Here is a 15,700-nt window from a genome sequence, read left to right on the forward strand (position 1 = left end):
TTGGCTCTATTGAAATTCACAGTTTACCGTGGCCCATCAATCCAGTCTATCCAGGTCCCTCTGTAGTGCCTTTCTCCCCTCTGGCAGACCAACACTCCCTCCCAGTTTGGTGTCATCTGCAAACTTACTGAGGGTACACTCAATCCCCTCGTCAAGGTCATTAATAAAGATGTCAAATAGAAACGGCCCCAGTCCTGAGCCCTGGGAGACACCACTCATGACTGGACGCCAACTGGATTTAATTCCATTGACCACAATGCTTTGGGCCCGACCATCCAGCCAGTGCTTCACCCAGCAGAGCATACACCCATCCAAATTGTGGGAAGCCAGCTTCTCCATGAGAATGTTGTGGGGGACAGTGTCAAAGGCTTTACTGACGTCTAGGTAGACCACACTGACAGCCTTACCTTCATCCGCTAAGCGGGTCACCTTGTCACAGAATCAAATCAGGTTTGTCAAACAGGATCTACCACACATAAACCCATGCTGACTGGGCCTGATCCACTGGTTGACCTTTAACTGCTCCATGATGGCTTCCAAGATTATCTGTTCCATAATGTTCCCCAACACCAAAATGACACTGATAGGTCTGTAGCTACCAGGATCATCTTTCCAGCCCTTTTTGAAGATAGGCATCACATTTGTCAGTCTCCAGTCCACTGGGACATCCCCAGTGAGCCAGGACTGCCAAAGGATGATGGAGAATGGCTTGGAAACCACACCCACCAACTCCCTCAGCACTCTGGGGTGCAATCCATCTGGCCCCATGCACTTCCAAGCATGAGCTTCCAGGTTTTGGATCTGCTCCAAAAGCATCTCATCGTGGATTATACAGGGTCTATTCTGTTCCCCATCCCTATCTACCAGCACAAAGGGCTGTGTGCTCAGAGAGTAACAAGTCTTACTATTGAAGACTGAGGCAAAGAAGGCATTAAGTACTTATTCTGACCCATAAGTTCTCAACCCTACCATCACCATCATTAATTTCCATACGTTCACAGTCTTTCTTAACATTCTTTCTACACAACGACCTTTCCTGCCTTGCCTATCCCTTCTAAAAAGTAAAGAGCCATCCATCACAGCACCCCAATTGCATGAGCCATTCCACCACACTTCTGTGATGGTGACTATATCATAGCTTTCTGACCGCACAACAGCCTCCAGCTCCTCCAGTTTATTATTCATGCTGCGTGCATTAATGTAAAAGCACCTGAGCTGGGCCTCCTTTTGAGTGGGAGTAGCCTTAATACCCTCTTGACCATACTCAGGTATTTCTGTAGCACCAACCTCACATCAACCCCTGTATTCTTCCTACAAAAAGGCGAGTCGTCCTCTTCCTTCACCAAGACACAAGACTGTGGGATCTTACCAGCACATCCCTCTCCCACAAGCACTGTCATGTTACATACAGGCTCTGACCCCAGTTACACCCCCACCCAAATCCATACCTAGTTTAAAGCTCTATCAATGAACCTTCCCAACTCCCATTGTAAGACCCCTTCCCATCAGTGGGATAAGCTATTCCTATTGGTTGCCAGCAGGCCTGGTCTCGTGTAAATCAAGCAGAGGTCAAAAAACCCAAACCTCTGCTGGGCACACCAGGCTCAGAACCCAGTATTAATCCACGGGCCCATCATATTTACTTCCTTATCATTCCCTATAAGTGGAGGCATGGAGGAGAACATGCCTTGTGCTCCCAAACCCTTGACCTGTCTCCCCAAGGCTCTGAAGTCCTTTTTCATAGGCTTTAGGGAAGTTCTTCATACATCATCACTGCCTACCTGAAACAACGATAGGGGATAGTAATCTGAGGGCCAAACAATGGAAGTAAGTTTCTTCCTTACATCTTTAACCCGGGCCCCCAGGAGTCAACAGATCTCCCTGTGAGAGGGTCTGGTCTACATATTGGTCCTTCTGCTCCCTCCAGCAGACACCAATGACAATGGCCCTTTGTTTTTTCTTTGCTGAGGAGGTTCTAATGCTAAGCGTGGTCTGGCTAGACTTCAGTGACACCTGCAAGTGGGGAGAACCATCATCATCACCACCACTGTCCAGTTGTCCCTGCAGAGCACTGTACCTGTTCCGCAGGGGCAGCTGGGAAGGCAGGGGAATCTCTGGGCGGACATGCTGAGCAGGGGCCTTTTGCCATTGCCCCACAGCCTTCTTCTTCACCGTTGTTCCTGGAGGGAGGAGAGGACAGGGGGTCACTGCAGCAGGAACACTGCCTGCCGGTTCCCCTCTATCACCTGTTTGCAAGGCAGCAGGGGGTGAGGTGCTCCATGTGGAGCCTCAGCTGGCTGCCTAGATCTCAGGGCTGATAGGGACTAATGCTCCTCAGCCTCTCCACCTCCTCTTTCAAGTCAACCACGAGGCTGAGTGAGTCATTTAGCTGGTTACATCTCACAAGTGCTGCCTTCATCGCCCAGCACTGCAAAGGCCAGGCTCTGGCACTCACCACAGCCAGAGATCCACGCACTAGCACGTTGTTTCAGGACATCTGTCTGGGTCTCCCCATTTTTCCTGCAGTAGCCTTCTGTCAGAGCGCAGCTACACATCACTGCCCTCCCCGAGGCTTTTACTGGGCAGGGAGTGCGGATGCAGAGCCGTTGCCCCGGCAACGCCCACTTCACGTCAGCAGCTCTCGCGAGAGCTGCTGGGCTGCTGTGTTTTGTTACCTCGGGGTTCCCTGGTCGAAGTCGCCGAGCGAAACCTCCCCGTACCTCAGACCAGTCGCTGCAGTTCTGGCCGGGGCAGCTCCGAAGCAGAGAACCTCGGCGATCAACTTCATTAAGAAAGGACAGCTGAAGGCGATTACTAAAGGTAGTTAGTACACTACCACTCTTCTATTCTCCACTCCTGGGTGATGCAGCAATTATGATTTTGACAATGATGTCAGAATGGCTCTTGTAACTTTAAAACAAGCTGGCTTTCCACTTATAAAGGGCTCTTAACAAAAGACTTAACAAAATGTTTCAGAGGGAAAAGCGCATCTTGCATTCCTTTTTGCTTCCACCAAGCCTCAAGGAACAAGATGAAGTGGACATTAAGTACCCTGCCTCCATGACAAGGCACCACACAACATCCAGAGCCTTTCCCCAGGCACTCAGAACACAACATTGTCAAGTACCAGCATTACATTGAGCTTGTGCAATTAGTTCAGCTACACAGTAACAGGCCAGTAACCAGGTCTTCAGAACAGAATTTCCCTGTCATTCATATGGAGAAGAAAAATAACAATTTTATTATTGCACATACAAAGTAGCACACGCCATAACCAAGCAAAGATTTGGCTCCCCACTTCCAGCACTTCACACAAAACAAACACAATTCACATTCTCCATCTTGTCTCCTGCTTTTGTTGTTAAGTTTCAGCAAAATCCCTCCAGGCACATTACAATGTTGCAAGGGCATAATTAAACCCTCAACGACCCTGAAGGATATCACCTTTCCCAACAAGAATGGGAAAGAAAACTCCTATCCTCCTCTAAGGACCAGATCTGCTAAGTGTAACACTTAGCAGCCCCTGACTTAAGCCTTCTTAACTTATGTGTGTAAGTAATAGTGATTAATACTAAACATCCGAGATATAACAGAAACCTTCATATGCTTGTAACTCTAGGATAACAGCGATCCCAAAAGGATCACCAAGGTGTGCTACCATGCATATATTCCTCCCATTTTCCCTGTAGAAATTGCCCTAGGTTGGCCAAAGTTCCCTACCCTTCTCCCGTGCTGTGAAATGCTCAAAGATGCTACCACAATCTAGGCGTTTTGGTGAGTGCAGTTAGCACACAGCTAGGCAAGTGCACAACATAACAGGTGAGCAATTGTCTGAAGGATCAGGCTCCGAGGGTTACAGTAAATGAAACTATATCAACCTAGTGAGGTTCCACATTTTGAAGTCAGCCCTCTTCAGTGTTTTTGTAAATGGTCTCAACACACGACTCAAAGGTATGCTAGGTGAGTTTATGGGTAACATTAAATTAGAAGGAGATGCTGACTCCCTAGATAGTGAGGAGAGGCCTTGAAGAGAGAACTAGGCAAATTAGAGGGCTTGGTAGTTATCACAAACATGAAACTTTACAGGAGCCAGGTGCTAGATTCAGCAGCTGGCACTAGGCAATCCTAGCTTTTATAGACAGACTGGAGAACAAGTAGCTTCAACTAGGACAGAATCACAGAATCATAGAATCATTAATGTTGGAAAGGATCTTTAAAAGCGATAGAGTCCAAATCCCCTACAGTGAACAGGGACACCTACAGCTCCATCAAGTGCTCAGAGCCCCGTCCAGCCTGACCTGGAGTATCTCCAGGGATGGGGCATCCACCACCCCTGGGCAACCAGTGCCAGTGCCTCACCACCCTGTGAATAAAATTAGGAGGCTAAGGTGGCAACTTTTAGAAATATTTAATCACCACAGTTCAGCTGGCTGGTGGCTTACACTAGAGTATTTCAGACTCTGAAGGCACATGTGCTCTGCAGAAGGAACCCCAAATACCAGCCCACCAGCAGTTGGCTGTGCGTGGTGCGGGGCAGATATTGGGCAGATGTGTCCCTGCCTCTCCTCTGAGCACATACTTTTATCATCTCTGAGGTGAGGCAAGGAGGGATTCAGAGCAGCAGATGCTGCTCACCTTCACTTGAACAGAGGCATTCAGCCTCGCTGCACACACACCAAAGCATGTTGTAAGTTCAGCCATTTCTGACGGCACGCCAGTACACGTCAGGACTCAGATATGCACACAAGCTGTCCAATAAAACTGATCTAAAAAACTGCAGTATCTTTTGTCTGTAAAGACAATTGCCAAATGTGGAAAAAAAAAAAAAGAAAAAAAAAAAAAGAAAGTCTCGATCTTAAAAAAGAAACATAATCTTGCTTGGAAATGTTTTTAACACAGCATTTAGAAGAACGTGCATTCTTGTTGAAGGGAGAAATGTGTAGGTTCTACAAGCTGCAAGACTTCAGTGCAACTCAGGAAAACATATTCATAAAAATAATTAGACTTTTCTTCTCTCACATTGGGTATGCAGGATGAATAGTGAAAACAAGTTACTTCTTTATTGCCCTACCCCACCTGTTCAGAAGGATCTGTTCATGTAGGGCCAGATGCAAACTGCCTGCTTGTATTGGTTTTACATGACAAGGCGTCAGTAGTGGGGGCTGAGAGGTGTCCTCTGTGAGCAGCGCCCAGCAGTGCCCCATTTAAGAGCAGAGCAGCTCCAGCTGCTCCCACAGGGACCCACTGCTGGGCAGAGCTGAGCTGTGAGCAACACTGGGTGTGCATCTGGGAAAGCAGATTGAAGGGAGGAAGCAGTAGAGTGCAACTGCAGCTCAAAGAGAGGGGTGAGAGGAGCTCTAGTCAGTTATCAGTAGGGAATAAATTGCATTAATCTCCTTTATGCTGTGTCTGTTTCACCCGTGACAGTAACTGGTGAGTGATCTCTCTGTTCCTATCTCATTCCAAGAGTTTTTTGTTTCTTTCCCCCCTCCCTATTTTCTCCCCCTGCCTTTTCAACGGGGTGAAATGAGACAGTGGTACGGTGGGGTTGAGCCACTCATCAGTTGTTAAACCACCCCACTGACACAGTGCTGGATTAAGATAGGGAAGAAACTTAGAAGCTTGGATTCTTCTTCTCTCTCATTTACTGCTACATCTCCTTTCATTTATTTTCCTGGCTTCCTTTTGCTAAGATTTATTTTAACAATATCCAGTTATTAAATGTACCAGATAGCATGAAACTAGAGATAAGTTTGCAATACATGACAGCAAAACAAATTAAAATAATGGAAAATGTCAATGTTCACCTAACTCCTCCTGTGTAATGCCAAACTCCTGTCTTGCAGCAGCAGTACTCTACTGAACAGTTAGATATAGGCTCACCTCAACAGATTTATCACAGCGAACTTGTTTTAATACATTGCTACCTTCCAACTCATCTGTATTGCACTTTCCTCACCCCCAAAAAAGAAAATTCCAACTTCCTGAACAAGGACTGTATTGAATTAGAATAAACAGATAGTATCAAATACACTTCTGTTTTGCCAGGAAATAAAAAAAATTCAAAGTGCCACACCACAATAAGATACAGACTGATTTTCCTCCTTGCATAGCAAGCTACCACCTAATTAACAAACACACAACAAGAGTTTCATGTGCCCAAGGATGGGGTCATGTTGACATTTCAAATGCATCCTGGAAGCTCTACAAGATCCATGCCCTTCTGCAACAACAATGATACTGCTACAATTATTACCTTACAGTTCTGAACACGTCCATAGATATCTGTGTTTAGGCAACCCAATTCCAGACTTCATGCCTATTTAAGCATTGCAACGGTCAGTGAGCATTGCACCAGTTGGCTTTAGGCCTTTGTCATTTGCGTGCTCTCCAAAAGGAACCTGTGAACACTGCCAGGACAATGGGAACCAGTCAGATGCTTTTAAAAAGGAGTTGAGATGGAAGAGGAATACAGACTACATCTCTCAAAAAGACAGACAGCTGATCAGATAATTCCTTAACCCAAAGGAAAACAAAACACTCATGAATTTTCATACTGCATAAAGTTATTACAAAGAACAAGGTTAGGAGTATGTGCCAGCTTGGGCGTACTGTTTGGGACTCTGTATTTGGCATCATCTACTGCAGCCATCAGTTGTCTTCTAGGAAGAGATTAAAAGCTGAAGCACAGAGGAGAGGCTTTCACTAAATTAGCTCACAAACTTCTATTTTGCTTGCGGATCACATCCGTTCAGCACAGGGCAAAGAGGGCCAGAAATGCACCAGATTGGGATGTACCTGAGCCAAGGGAATGCCCCTGCACCACTGAATTCAAAGGAACTGGGATGACAAAATGTGCTGCAGCTGAAGAAGGCACTGGTAACTGCAGTACCCTAACAGTGATCTCATGGAAAGGTGGGAGAAGGGGGAGTGCAAGCCTGCCACAGCCAAGGCAGATTGCAACCCCTACAAGTAACTGAAAGCATGACTGCATTTCTGTGGGCAGCTCAGGTAAGAACATGTGGGACTAACCCAGCCATGCAAAGCTGCCAATCACAGAATTGCAAGGGCTGGAAGGAACCTCAAGAGATCATCAAGTCCAATCCCCTGCTAAAGCAGGTTTCCTGTAATAGGTCACACAGGTAGGTGTCCAGACAGGTATTGAATATCTCCACAGAAGGAGACTCCACAACCTCTCTGGGCAACCTGTTCCCATGCTCTGTCATCCTTGTCATAAAGAAGTTCTTTTGCATGTTTGTATGGAATTTCCTATGATCAAGTTTTAGGCCATTACTCCTTGTCCTATCACTGCATACCACTGAGAAGAACCTTGCCTCATCCATTTTGCCTTCCACCTCCTTTCAGATATTTATAAATATTTACCAGATCAGTCTTTACTGAGTCTTCTTTTCCCCAGGCTGAACAGACCCAGGTCTCTCAGCCTTTCCTCATACAGGAGATGCTCCAAGCTCTTTATCATCTTTGTGGTCTTCCACTGGACTCCTTCTAGGAGATCCCTGTCTTTTTTTAACTGGGGAGCACAGAACTGGACAGTGTATTCCATGTGTGGCCTCACCAGGGCCAGTAGAGGACAGTGATCACCTCCCTCAACCTGCTGGCCACACTCTTTTTGATGTACCCCAGGATACCATTGGCCTTCTTGGCCACAAGGGCATACTGCTGGCTCATGGCCAGCTTGCTGTCCACTAGGACCACTAGGTCCTTCTCTGCAGAATTCATCTCCAGCAGGTCATCCCCTAACCTGTATTGCACAGTTATGTCTCCCAAAGAGCAAGACTATACTCTCGCTCTTGTTAAACCTCATCAGGTTCCTCCCTGCCCAACTCTCCAGTCTGTCTAGGTCTTGCTGAATGGAAACACAGCCTTCCACTGTGTCAGCCACTCCTCCCAATAGTCATATTGCCCATATGTCTATATAACCCTCTTAAGCATCCCTTGCTTTTTACAGTCCCCAAATGAGCAATCACAAGAACTTCTTCATTGCTGGGTCAAGCTCTTCTCTGGTTCTTTGCCAGCAAATTAGGGACTTCATCCATCCCTTAAGCTACCTGAGTAAAAATGCAGGAAAGCTTTGGATTGCTTATCAGTACTGCCAGAAGAAATATGAACGCTGCAGCACAGCATGTTTGCAACAATGCTGCATCACAGCACCGATTATGGAGAAGCTTAGTCAGTACAAGCAGCAATGCTGTGTGGACAGCTACAGCCTGAGCTCACATTTCAGGACTCTACCTCAAAGCCAGAAAATCCAATTCCAGCCCATCTGTGCAGCCGTAACAGCTTAATCACAGCAGCCCTCACCTGCAGGAAAGTAATAAATCAGCACAGGTAACATATCAGCAACACTCATCATCAGAAAGCCACTGGCAGGAGACCACCACCATCAGCCTGTGCTGTCTGTTCATAGGCAGATCCTCAAGTAAAGTACCATTTAAATCTCATTTAAAGAATGAAAACAACAAGAAGCATTTTTTTCCCTTTATTTTTTTGTCTCTGTAAGATATCAGGCCAATATGAGGTCTCCCCAGCCTGCTTTCTCACCTCCAGTGATATTCCAGTGATATTAGGCACTGGAATGGGCTGCCCTGGGAGGTGGTGGAGTCACTGACTTTGGAGGTGTTCAAGGAACATTTGAATTTTGTGTTGAGGGATATGGTTTAATGAGAACTATTGGTGATGGGTGGATGGTTGGACTTGGTGATCTTGTAGATCTTTTCCAACCTTGGTGTTTCTGTGATTCTGTGATTCTCTCAGGTGGTGGTAATCCTGCTTAAGAGCGAGGAATTAGGGTCACAGTGCCAATGTATAATGCTTTGGCAGCAGACCAAGCACTGTAGCAGACAATGCATAACATGAAATGAAGAAAAGACTTTCTTTTTGCATTACATTTTCTCTGATTTAAAAATCTGAGGCTTTATTCTTAACAGGTCCATGAGCAAAGCGATTTGTCTCCACGGTCTGTGTATGGCATCCCTTTGCATGGGGGCTCCCAGCATGCTGCTGCTCTGCTCCATTACCCAGAATGCTCCAAAATAAAGAAATATTTCTGAAATAAGAACTATCAGCAAAGTCATACAGAGAGTATGTTCACAATAATGGGGAGGAGAGGAAAATGTATCACAGCACACTTTCAGAGTTCGCATTCCTCCAAAACCCATCTCCTGTCAATCCAAGCGCAGTGATAACCCAGCTGCTCTCTGTATCTCAGTAGTTCCAGAACTGCGTGTTTTAACTACACGTCACACATGGACTAACAAAGTTCAAGTGGATCTGGTACTTTAGTGTGCCTCACACAAAAAGGAGCAAGCGCTTAACCATGTAAAGGCAATACACCACAAAAGTATTCATTTGTCTTTGGCAAAGACAAAATTCATCCCGTCCCTATCTGCTACAGTCTTCTCTGCTGCCCTCAGATTCTCTCACAGAAAAGCAACAGTTAACTCTCTTGCATGCGTTCCTGACCAGCATTCTGCAATACATTCTGCCACTACACACAACAGCCAACCTCTCCTCATCTCATTAAGGCCATACTGATGAACAACATGGGCACAAAACACAACGGCACTCCTGAGTCTTGCCTTATTTTCATTCAGCACTATGCCAAGCTCCAATTTAAGAAGGGCACCAAGCTTTCTCCTGCATAAACAGAAGTGAAGAATAACTTAAAAACAAATTACAAACCCAAAACGTTATTGCACTTTCCTTCTCTCGAGTCTAGCACTGTGCAGTTCAAAAAAAAAAAAAAAGTCTGGAACATTTCCACAATGAAAATATGTAAATTAATTACTCTCTTATGTTGATTGATGAAAGTTATTTTGGTTGAGAACAATGCAAGTCACCCGCAGTTTACAAAACAATATGTCAATAAAATGAGTTAGACCTGCTGAAGAAAATATTTGTTGTAGCCTACAGCTATTTTTGCACATGCATAACCTTGAATTACAGTTCTTAGGAAAAAAAATACCACTTCCACATTCAGATTAGCAACTAGTAAGTTGAGACTTGCATTTCCTCGAGTACTAAGGAATCTATTAACGTAGCAGACAAAAATATACCAAAGAAGGTTAGAGAGCATATTATCATCCTTCATGATCCCAGCAAACGAGAAGTGACAAAACTTAAAAATTTACAGCAAAGGCTTTTTATCATGAAAATAAAAATGCTTCAAGGCGTTAAGTGTTACTCTCTCAGCGTGTATTCCTCCCCTACCCCTCCTCACAACCCGGGAAGATTTGCATAAAGAAAAGAAAAAAAACCAAAACAGTACAAAGTATCACTACAAATAGCATCTCAACCTTCACAACACTTGCAGGATTTTCTGCTAGGGCTAACAGTAACTACTGCTCCATGACCAAAAATCAGGATTACAAGTCAAGACAGGGAGAGCAAAGGGCCCCTCAAACAAGCTTATACAAAAGGGACTGACAGGTTGGGGACCATCACAGAGAAGTGGATCAAGTTCCTTCACAACATTTTAGGTGTGACATCTCCATAATTATCCACAGGATGCCAAGTGAGACCTCACAGTTACAACAGCCCCAAGATGTGGAGAAAATCAGTTGGACCTTCACATTGGTGAGGCCCTGGCACAGGATGCCCAGAGAGCTGTGGTGCCCCATCACTGGAGGTGCTCAAGGCCAGGTTGGATGGGCCCTCGGCTGCCTGAGCTGGTGGGGGGCAGCCCTGTTACATGGCAAAGGGTTGGGACTGGGTGGCTTTGAGACCCCTTCCAACCCAAGCCATTCTGTGATTCTGTGACTGAGGAGCTCAGCTTGGGGCATACAGGTCTTGAACCCAAGGTTCCCATAAAAATTAAAGGGCTTGCTTGTTTGCTCTTTTTCAGACTTGAGCAAACTAAAATGAGTCACAAGTATCAGAAAGCTTAAAATATGCAAATATGCACAGCAAAGAATCAAAACATTTACCCGACACCTGCTTGCTGGAGGATTCGATTCCTTCAACAAAATTCTCGGGTAACTCCCGGCTGAGCACCCAGCTTCTTGTCACCATCTCGGCTTCTGGGAATGAAGGTTCTGGGATTTCTGTCAGAAAACTGTCTCCAAGGCCTATCTATTTCTTGTGTTAACTTTCAAGAGCGAGATGGTAGAAAACTGTGAAGTTTCACATTCCTCTCCAATCCAAGTTACTGCAGAAAGCTCACTTTCTCACTTCCTCCCCCCCCTTTCTAAGCTTTTCCCTGAGATGGTGATGGTGATATAGGAAATCAGTCTGTGCTCTCCAAAACCTGCAGCATCCCGTGTTACAGCCTCTCTGGAGGACAACCCTGCATCACTCTGCACTGCTACCAAGGGGAGCAGGGGGACATGTGCCAGCTCCCAGCCACAAAGCTCCCAGCATCAGCTGCAGAACAGACCGCGGGTCTTGCTAACTTCACTCTGCAGCTGCTAGGAAAAGTATTTCAGCTGCTGATCTGCATTACATTAAGTTGTTTCCCTAGAAACATAAGTGATATTATAAATTCGAGTCTGAAAAAAAAAAAAATAAATTACATTTTGCAAAAGAAACTTAGCACCTTTCTCTATGCCTTCCCCCCTTCCACAACTTCTTAAAAAGCTTAAAACCCAATAACTGCAAAAAGAACCACAGAAACAGCCTTCCAATTATACACAAGCAGCAATTTCCAAGCACTAACAATACCTGTATCATATTGGACATCATACTGAGACCTAGCAAACTAACGCAGATTTTGAAATGAGGCTATATTATTCAGGTCCAATTAACAGTAGATGCAAAACTGAAATGAGATAAACACCACTTTATGCTAGCAGTCTTACTGAGCCTGTGACATTACCAAAGATCAAAAGAAGCATCTTAAGCAAGCTATTCTCGCCACAAAATAAATAAATACATTTTAATGAGAAGGAAAATATCCTGTGTGTCAAGACTTTGCAACCTGAATGTGGAGCAAGTCTGCCTGCCTGTAATGGAAAGGACACCTTAAAAACATGACATTACTTAGAAATTTGCAACAATAGCATCTTAAAACTGGAGATGCAGGAAGAAAAGTAAACTAATATATATTCCGTTTCTGCAGGATACATATTTTTCTTACTCATCTCCTCAAAGACGGATATTACTTTAGCATAGGTGTATTATCTCTCCGTATTTCTATTTCCAGACAGGAATATTAAAAAATTGTATTAATCCAAGTCTGACTCAGAAACAGGAAAAAAGGGTTCCGAAAGTCACCTCCCTCTCCTCCAAACTTAGACCAAGGCAGTATTTACTTGCTGCACTGTCAGAATGAGGACACCAAATCAGAAGATCCAATATTTTTAAATGGCACATGTGATGTGATGGTTTTTTTTCATGGCTTTTATAAAGATAAGGAAAGCACAGAGAAAAACTGTCAATCTCTTAAAAAAATGATAATAAAATAAAAACTTGGAAAGCTTACTCCAAAAATGAGTAAGACCACAACTTATGACATACATTTCTACTATACAGAAACTAGGACAGAAAAACAACCAAACTGTATTTCAGAGTTCACTCTGCACGCTGACTCGTTGAAGCCGCAAAAGACAAAACCAGGAATGTGTGTTTGTGAACTACCACCTAAAGCCTATGCTTTTGCACAAACACATTTCCATGCTTACAACAGTGAAAATAAAAGAATAATTTAAAAAAAAAAAAAGAAACTGATACAGGAGTATCCAGCCTGAAGAAGTTAATGCTGTGTGAGAGCAGTGATGGCTAATGCCCTACCCCAGGCTGAAAACATAGCATTGATGAAAAGATGGAGGAAAAAGAAAAAGGAAGAGGCACATCCTTCTTACTGTGAATTAATTTCAACCAACCAAGCCAGTAAGACACAAAAATAAGAGACTTAAAAACATCAAGTTTATTTTGAGAGTCAGCTGTGCAGAATTAGAACCCAGCGGTAAATAAGCCATATCTACTCCTCTACTCATTTCTGTAATTTACAACTTGTATTAATTTATCTTACCACTCCTATGAATTCACTTAGTAACTTAAAGAACGCTGAACTTGTCTTTTAGTCCTAGTCATGTGCTGGCCTAACTGTGATTATCCCTACACAGAATCACAGAATCATTAACATTGGAAAAGACCACTGAGATCACCCAGTCCTACCATCAGCCCATCCCCACCATGCCCACTCACCATGGCCCTCAATGCCACATCTACACGTTCCTCAAACACCTCCATGGACAGTAGGTGACTCCACCACCTCTCTGGGCAGCCTGAGCAGGTATCTGGTCACTCTTTTGGAGAAGAAATCTTTCCTAGCACTCAACCTGAGCCTCCCCTGATGCAACTTAAGGCCATCCCCTCTTGTCCTATCGCTGTTACCTGGGAGAAGAGGCCAACCCCCACCTCACCACAGCTTCCTCTGAGGGCACTGTAGAGAGTATTAAGGTCTCCCCTGAGCCTTCTCTTCTAAAGACTGAAAATCCCAGTTCCCTCAGCCGCTCCCCCTGAGACTTGTGCTCCAAATCCTTCACAGCTTCATCGTACTTCTCTGGACACGTTCCAGCACCTCAATGCCTTTCTTGTAGTGCAGCTGATTCCACCATACAACTGTAATAAATGAAAAATGATTTCTTACCTCAAACGATCTGCTCCAAAAACATAATCTTGTAATGCAATAAGAAAATATTTTACTATGCCACTTTATTTCTGCATCACTATTTTTACATTCCTCTAGAAGACTCTAGAAATTGTTTGCTTAACTTAGTTAGCCCAGGAAATAACAGGTGTCTCAGTTAATTTATTTAGAGTTCTTGTAATTTGGCATCTGAGCCCACAGAGACATTACTTTGTTGTCATCCTCATTCACTTTCCGCTTTGTTAGCATCTAAAGAAATCAACGCCATGCAGCACTTCATTTTTATAACTTCATCTTCTTTCAACCTAGATCTTCCTAAATGTAGAAACTGAACAGGCACATAGGTTGCTGTCTCCCTAGGCTTTAATTATATTTATAAATAAACAAACTCATGAGGATGCTTGTTAATTCAGTGCATGAATACAAACCTTATTAAAGTATCCCATTCAAGTTTATCAAAGTTTTTTTAAGCTTTATGAACAGCTGCAGGTTTTGATGAGCAGACTACTCTCTCCTTGTTATTCCTTCTCCATTTTGTGCCCTAAAGAATAGGAAAAAATGTCCAAAGGAGTTGGAAAATGGAAGAATTGCACTCTCCATTTTTTACATGGTTGTGCTTAGGATTTTCACCAAAGCAACCAAACAAAAATAAGTAAAACCTTAGTGCTTCCACAGCATTTTCAAAACAACAGCTGGCTCAGGTTTTCTCAAGCAGTGCTGCTCAGACTCTCCAGGATGCTGCAGCTTTGCAGCCAACATGTATCTCATCCTGAGCTGTGCTTCCTGCAGCATCCCGCCCTCTTGCAATAGCAGCCCAGTTTCATGGTATTTCCCCAGGTTGAAATATTACTGTTTTAATTCCTCACTTAACAGCAGTCTGCATAAAGATAAGTTTAAAAAAATTCTTCCTGTAAAAGGACTGTTAACACTAATAGATTTGATTATTTTTTCATATTGACATGTCCATATTCTGAACCATGCATTGTTTTCCTCTTCCATTATCCCAGGATGTTCCCAGAAAAGCTTGGCTATGCAGTTACTCCCCCAGAAATCTTTCTGACAATACCCTGCATGATCCCCAGACACCCCATGATGATCACTGACTCCTTTCAAGTCCTTAAAACCTCATGAGCCAGAACTTCGCTCATAACCACGTAACCAAATAATGAGGTTCTCCTTGCAAAACAGAAGCATGAGAATGCTCCCATTCCACCCTGCCAAACTCCAGCCTCTTTCAGCGACCTCCTCATTACGTGCAAAATAATTGGACTCCAACCCTTGTGTTCACAGGAGAAAGGCAATGGGTGCTTTACTCGCCCAGCACACAGATGGCTTTCTGAGAGTGGGGCACCCAAGTGCCTGCCCTGGGACCACAGCTCCCACCAAACACACAGCAGCACCCTGGATCTACACGGAACACACACACAGATGCTGTCTTGTGCCAAGGTCAGCAATCACATGCACTACACAGAGCAATCGTGTACGGCCTCAATTCATCTGCTCTAGCTCCTCCATCCATGAAACCCAAAGACAACAGGTTTGGCAAGCTCTGCGTGGGAATGCAGGACTGACACCAGCTCAAAATCAGAGTGTAAGATGCTTTCTGCAGTTTTGATTATGTATCCACATGAGCAGCTCCTGACTGAATCACTGCCTGTGCTTCAGCATCTTTGCAGCGTCACTGGGTGAGAACTACAAGTCTGTCTGTGGTCTCTCTCAGCTCACTGACCTACTTACTACTACAAAGGCAGACATTAAGGGACTTCTCTTTTAACTTCCACTAATTCTTCCTTTCTAACCACTGCTTCCCAAATACAGACCACCTGGAAGTTAAATGTGCTTAGCACTGTCAAGATCTTTGGTCCAAAAACTACTTTCCCAAAAAACTACCCAATAACAGATACCTTCAGCAAGGTGCATTAGCAGCTACTGACCACCTGTGAATTGTATCTCTCCAGATCAGGCCTGAAGTTCACAGAGGATTCCAGACTACCTTAGAGTCTAAACCAAGTTTCTATTTTCTCTGTAGAAAGAATGGGAGGGAAATCTTGAGTTAAATCAGCACGTGCACTTTGCTAACCAGCATGATCT

At 44.3% G+C, this 15,700-nt stretch overlaps 1 protein-coding gene across 4 annotated transcripts in view; it reads right to left on the reverse strand.

Moving 5' to 3' along the window:
- FAT3 (FAT atypical cadherin 3) overlaps positions 1 to 2,629 on the reverse strand; it is a 401,703-nt gene extending 399,074 nt beyond the window's left edge. For all 4 annotated transcript variants that reach the window (XM_090134047.1, XM_090134044.1, XM_090134046.1 and 1 more), the window contains exons 1-2: positions 2,456 to 2,629; positions 2,078 to 2,180 (exon numbers count right to left, since the gene is read on the reverse strand). The gene's annotated coding sequence lies outside the window, so the exon portion shown is untranslated. The remainder of the gene's footprint in view (positions 1 to 2,077; positions 2,181 to 2,455) is intronic.
- Positions 2,630 to 15,700: the final 13,071 nt, after the last annotated feature.

The sequence above is a fragment of the Phasianus colchicus genome, chromosome 1 (assembly GCF_987193195.1).
Source record: "Phasianus colchicus chromosome 1, bPhaCol1.hap1.1, whole genome shotgun sequence".
Classification (NCBI taxonomy): domain Eukaryota; kingdom Metazoa; phylum Chordata; class Aves; order Galliformes; family Phasianidae; genus Phasianus; species Phasianus colchicus.